We start from the raw sequence: 6,525 nt of genomic DNA on the forward strand, positions 1-6,525 counted from the left end.
TGTGCAATATATACTGATACAGAGTGCTGGTTTTCAGCTCATTTTGAGGTCTCTCATTGAGTGAAAAACAAACTACACAGTAGGGGAAACACGGCTAGGGCTCTTGCTAGACACTGCTGCTGAGGGTCAACTGATCAAATTATTAGAGGTCCTGCATGACAAATCACAGACCCAGTCCTCAGCTTTTTCCAAGTTCTAGTTTTCTGATTTGGGTTTTGAACAATGTTAGGCTGAATCTCTAGTTTGGAGGTTTGCTATGTTTTTGTTTATCACCATGTACTATCTTCTATATCAAGGTTATACAGATATCAAGAAGATGACTCTAGAGCATATCAAACTAGACATTTAAACAGAACTTACATTGTGAAAATTGTTAGCCTTTCCATGTTACCTGAGAACAGTCATCTTGTGTATGCAGGCCAAGAAAAATCAGTACTGTCTAGCAGCTTGCTAAGATGAGGAAATATCCAATAAAATAGAGTAACATAGAAGCTTTGAGATAATTATTTTCTCCAGCTAATCATGGCGTCTTTGCTGCCCACAAACAGAGCAAAACTGTTTTCACAAGTTGTTAGGGTGAAGTCAAAGCAGATGATTTGAAATTGCCTCATACTGGTATATCCTTCAACAGGAAAATCATGAGACCAATTTATCTCCCACATGAAAGCTCACATATTTCTTGCTTTCAGCAGAAAATCTGTTTTTATGTCACATGATAGCAGTATTCATCTTCTACCACTACTTTAGCTTGTAATGTGAGCAGCTTCCTTCAAGCTGCCAAACACTGATAGCTAAATGATTTATGCCATACCATGAAGACACTCTAAGAGTGTTATCCTAGTAACATATTGGCAATGTAGCCAATTAAAACATTTCAGGCTGCTTTTAACATACTGATTTTTAAAAGAAGGTTGTTGCACTAAATCTATTTTATCAAAGCACTAAGTCCAGGCAGTCTCTGGGAAGCTTCCTGTTTCTAACAAGTGCACAAATGTCTCTGAAACATCATTTTGCAGTTCAGAACATGACAGGTTAGCTCACTGCCCCTGTGCAAAATGCCCTTCACTATGTTAATCCCAGATATGAGTTAAATTAAATGGTATAATTTAATTAGAATTCTAATTTTATATTCTCCTTGTATTAGTTGCTCTATAGAACTATCAGAATAGCTGTCCTGATCTAAGTTTGATCCTAGCTATGGCTTGAACAAAAGGATTGGAATAATGACCTTGAAAAGTCCCATCCAACCTTAATTTTCCTACAATTATAGTTTTGCACTGGCATGTTTGACACAGCCTGACACAACGCTCCTCACGATGTTGCTGATTACACCATTTTCCCATGATTAACCATTCCCAACTGCCTGTGTTCCTCAGCCTAAAAGGGAACTACGTCCTTACAGGAATCATATGCAATACTTCTTAGTGTGCCTGAGGGATGGGAGAGTAAGTGTCTATGCACAATTTAAATGCATTTGTAGGCTGCTTCTCTCTTTGGAAAGTGGTAAAAGCCCAACTGCAGATCAGGCATCTTTTTATATGCACTGACAGTCAAAACTCAGATCTGAACAATTAGTTTTGTTAAGCTTGATAATTTTGTGGGTTTTTTTAATGTTAATGTACATTAATGGTCTATATACATTACATCTCCACATCTAAGAAAAGGGCTTTCTTTATAGATGCATCTTTTATTAGGATTGCATGCACGCTTCAGATCCAAAGAGCCACAATTGTAAAATCAAGAAAAGGAAGACTCTACATCAATTCATTAAACTCTCCTCAGTTCATTTTTAATGCACCCACTGAAGAACTCTGATTCTTTCTTATAAGCTGAAGTGAAATCTCTTAATAAATGTGATCAGAGTCAGGTGTTTTCCAGCTTTCAGTGTCTGAACAATTTAGCACTGAAAATGATGAGTGAAACCTTAAGAAGACTAGATAAAGACCAACATTCTGCTCAATAAATTACTAAATTACTGACATCAGTTTCAGTTCTTCTGGGCACACTTCTATTTCCAGAAATGGATTAAATTCTGTCAGTAATCAGTAGGATCTAGCAGTAGAAGTGTTGTCTCTTCAGAAGTAACGTTGAGCTAGAGGACAAATTTTCTAAGCCCTGTACTTCTCATCAACCTCCCTGACACCCTGTCTGCCTGGGATACCAAACAAGGTGTGACACTGGATATAATTGCTTATTAAACAGAATAGTGGTCATAGTGGTCTCCTTAGCTTTTCATTATATGTGGGGTAGAATCCTGAAACCCTGCTGTTTGAGTCATGCTACATGACAAGATTTTTTTTGCTTTCTTTGACAAGTATGTCACTGTGCCCTAGCCACTTTTACAGACTTCTAAGACATTAGCTATACAATAACAGCATGCTGAATTCTGCTTCTCTCAATCTTCTTTTCACCTGCTAAGCATCTTGCCTGCAGATCAAAACCACCTTGTTAGCTTTCTACCTCAGAAGGTGCAGTTTCTCTGCGCTGCAAAAAATGTCAGGTTCTACCACTCCCGCAACGTGCTGGGAAGTTGTTGTAATTTATGGGAACTTGTGCAAGACATAAGCTGTCCCTGAGGGTTCAACCTACTCAGTTTTTGTCACAACATAGATTGTATTTTCAACTCTTTTCCTCATATATTCATCCTACACAAAATTGTATCTCCACTTTTCGTCTTCCTGTTCTGCATTTTACTATTTCTTTAAAATTCTGTATTTTGCCTAGCTTCCATTTCAAAATTCTTCAGTGGTCCAACACAGAACACCAACTCTGAGTAAATCTTAGGTAAAACTCCCAGTACTTTTAGTTTTGGCATTCTTGCTAAGAATTTTTCACTCCTAGTTTTTAATCTTTCTAATCTTCTAGATTCTTGCTCTTTCAGCAGGGATTTTGCAATTCAGCCTGTTAGTCAGTAGATCCTTACAATTTACTATGAAGTTCTATTATGTGGATGGTTTACAAGCCTGAATTGATTTGCTCTTGCAAAATATGAGCCAAAAGAGTAATCTGATATCTATTACAGGCATTAAAGGTTTGAAAATAGGAGAGATGATCTCTTAATTGTGGATATCCTACCTTGGCCGATGGCTTGGCTCTGATATTCTAGGTTGAAATTCATGTAAGGCTGCAATTCTATACTCCCACTATCCAATTGCCCTCTTCCCTTCTTTCTGGCACTGTTTCACACTGTAACTAAATTAAGTCTGAAACAGACTGAGGAACTGATTTACTGTCCTAAGGCTAAAAACATGGGGAACAATATGGAGGTGGATGTGAAGTGCTGAGGAAGCAGGGAGAAGGGAAAGAAAGGGAAAGTATCTTTGCAGTCTGATACTGTGCTTATATGCAAGCACAGCTTGAGCATAACAAGTGCAGTGACTTTCTAAAAAGTCTGCCAACCTGTCCAACAGTGGATTAAAAAACCACCAACCTTTGCTAAAGGCAAGAAATCAACACTCTCTTCAGGCAGTCCAGAAGTGGAACCCTCCTCTGGCTAATCTAACAAAACTGGGCTATAAATTGAACCAAACATCTGGTAAATTTATGGAACCTTCTGTATTTGAAGTTTTACTCTGAAGTAATATTATTACAAAACCCAGTGTTGGTATTTAAAAAGAAAAAAAAAGCCTCCTTCCACTGCAACACCCAGCTCTTAAGAAAAATACATGTTTATGACTGTCCAACTTTCAGGTCAGCTGCAACATGTAAGGATTATTACAGGTCAGTCACAACTGCACTAAAGCCATAACACATTGTACAGGTATGACTGACATCAACTGGGCCTCAAACTATTTGTGAGGAGGAAGGGATTGAGCTTATTTTTTGCCTCCTCAATTGACTCTAAGCGGTGGTATTTGTTAAAAAAAACAACCCCAAACAATTATTTTGATCTGCAGGCAATGAAGAAAGATCATATTGGTGGTGTATGATTTTATTTTAGGGATGCTTTTTTAAAATAAAAGTTATGCTTAAACAATGGCCAGGATTTCTACTGATGTAGGAAAACTTAGAAGGGTAAATCTGTTATGCCAAGGAATACTGGAAATCTTTGTGGTACAGATAGAATAATTGGGGGAAAAAAAAACAAACAGCTTTTTTTTTTTTAAAAAATCTCTGTTCTCTAATGAAGCTTAAAACTGAACAAATGTGCAGTTCCTTATACCTGTGTATATGTTAGTTTTTATCACTGCATAGGCTTATGTCAGGTTTCTGAGTAGGCCTGACTTATCCCTAGCCTTGGGCACCAGCTCAATACTGTGCATATGAACTTAATTCATTTACAGGTGCATACTTGGGCTGGCCTGTGATGTTTGGGAGTTAGATGGAAAGAAAAGTCACATATCTGTGTTACAATATTTTCCAAAAACAATTTTTGGGAATTCAAGAAGAGATGTCATACTGATGTTGGCAGGAAAAGATTAACTGGATAGCAGATGCTGTCTATACACTCAACAAGGGAGATGGTTAAAATGACTGCAAATTGACACAAATATTTTTTGCATACATGGTAAGAAGCATCTTATTAAATCTTTTAACCTTCTTTCTTGCCTAAGAAGCTTCTGCACATGTTCATGCTTCACTATTCTCATTTTCCTTGATGTTGGATTCTGGTTCTCAGGCATAATTTACATTGGTACAAATTCAAATGCAAAAATTAGGATGGCTGATAAAATCCTATGAGGTGGTCAAGTTAAGATAGCACTTTCCTGAAAGAGGATTGTATTAATATATTCTGAACTTGGTAAGTTCCTGAGTTAAACACATTTACAATGGGGAAAGTGCTGTCATGGGCTTCTGCCTACAGTGTAGATCTGTGCTAATGCTTTGGTTGTCTTCACATCTTCCTTTGAAACTTGCTGTTTTTCTATAAGTGTGTCTAGCTCAGCACAATCATGTTTCAGGGGTATTTGAGCCAATACAAACACTACTTAAATGGCAAAGATCCAAAGCAAACAGAGAATTCTGTTCTATCAAATAAAAGATGTTTAAGCAAATACTAGATTTCTAGAAAGAACTGTTTCTTTCAAATAACCAGTGTGCAAACTCATATCCAATTCAGGTTTTCTGTCAAGTTGCCAGTGCAAGCCCTCAAGAAGTATTAAAGATACTGCAACTGATATTGTAGTTTCTGGTGTTTAATATAGTTAACTTTGGTGGCTTGTTTGATTTTATTTTTGAAAGAAGAATATTTTCTCAAAACACTGATTATGCACAGCTAAAAAAATTGTCTACAGTAGTAATGAACTGGCCTTTGGAGTACAGGTAATGATTTTTCTCACATATGTAAGTGAAAAAGATGCAGTACCATTTTTATCTGTAGTTTCAACTGTGACAACTTCCTTTTTCATTTCTAGCCAGCTTTGGATACAAAATGTGAAGAAAACAGTATTTTGAATAGCAATAAGCTTGCTGGCATTTTACTGGCAGTTCAGACTTGTAGCTGGTCCTGTGAATTTGCCTTGGATGATGATGCCTAGAATTCTGTGTGTGGCTACACAGGGTCATGTTCCCAAATGAATTGCTATTAATCTACAAATGTTCTGCTGTCAAGCCATGCTTTGTGGAGGAAGAGCTGTACTGTCCTAAGAAAACAGCACTTAGAAATAGTTACACTGGGTCAATCAGCAGCAGCAGCAAATGTAAAGCAATGCTAAGGGATTCTTTGGAGGGTCATGGTTCCTTGTGTTTGTTAGTGCAAGTGACAAAAGAACCAGGCACTCAATGTGGAAACAAATCTGCTGTGCATATTTAAATAACATTACAAAGGCAGAGCTTAATTTACTCTATTTTTGAATGTCAGTGGTCTGAATGTCCAGAAGGAGAAAAGTTTAAATGTCCAAAAGAAAAACAAAAGAAAGAACTAACATACACTACTTGATTCATCAGCTGAAAGTCCATTATCTAAAAAGCTGAGCAGGAGCACAACAGCTAGGTGCTTAGCAGGCTTTCCCTGGAGAATAAGATGGAAAGGTTTTTATTTAAGTGTGAAGATACTCCTAACTGCCAGAACAGCACAGATATTTGTAAAAGTAATGTGAAGATTAGTTTGAATTGAGTATGGAAATGCTCCTGTGTGGTACCATGAGTAGAATCAATGAGGCAAAGGTTCAAAAAAATGACACACGTGATGATCAAGGACACAAATAAGAGCAATCAAACTGGTAAACACTGACAAATGCAGTATTTACACCAGGACCAAAAGGCCTGTGCTCTAAGAGGCCTGCAGCAGAAATACATTATCAGCAGAAGACCTGCCTTCTGGCGACAGGAAGATGGCACCAAGTGCAGAGTAAGTCACACAGATCATTCCTCTTTCTGTCAGATACTTCAAAAGGAGGGCACAAAGACAACTGGCAATGAGCTTGCCCTAAATTTGCAGAGGGTGAAACAGACTGAGACCAAAAAATCACAACGTATCAACTCACTCCTAAAAGGCATAGAAAATCTGTACAAAAGCAGCTTTGCTGCTACCCAAGAGATGTAGTGAGGACTGGAACTGACAGCTTGCACTCCTTGTACCTAGTG

Source organism: Apus apus, chromosome 11 (genome assembly GCF_020740795.1).
Source record: "Apus apus isolate bApuApu2 chromosome 11, bApuApu2.pri.cur, whole genome shotgun sequence".
In the NCBI taxonomy this organism is placed as follows: Eukaryota; Metazoa; Chordata; class Aves; order Apodiformes; family Apodidae; genus Apus; species Apus apus.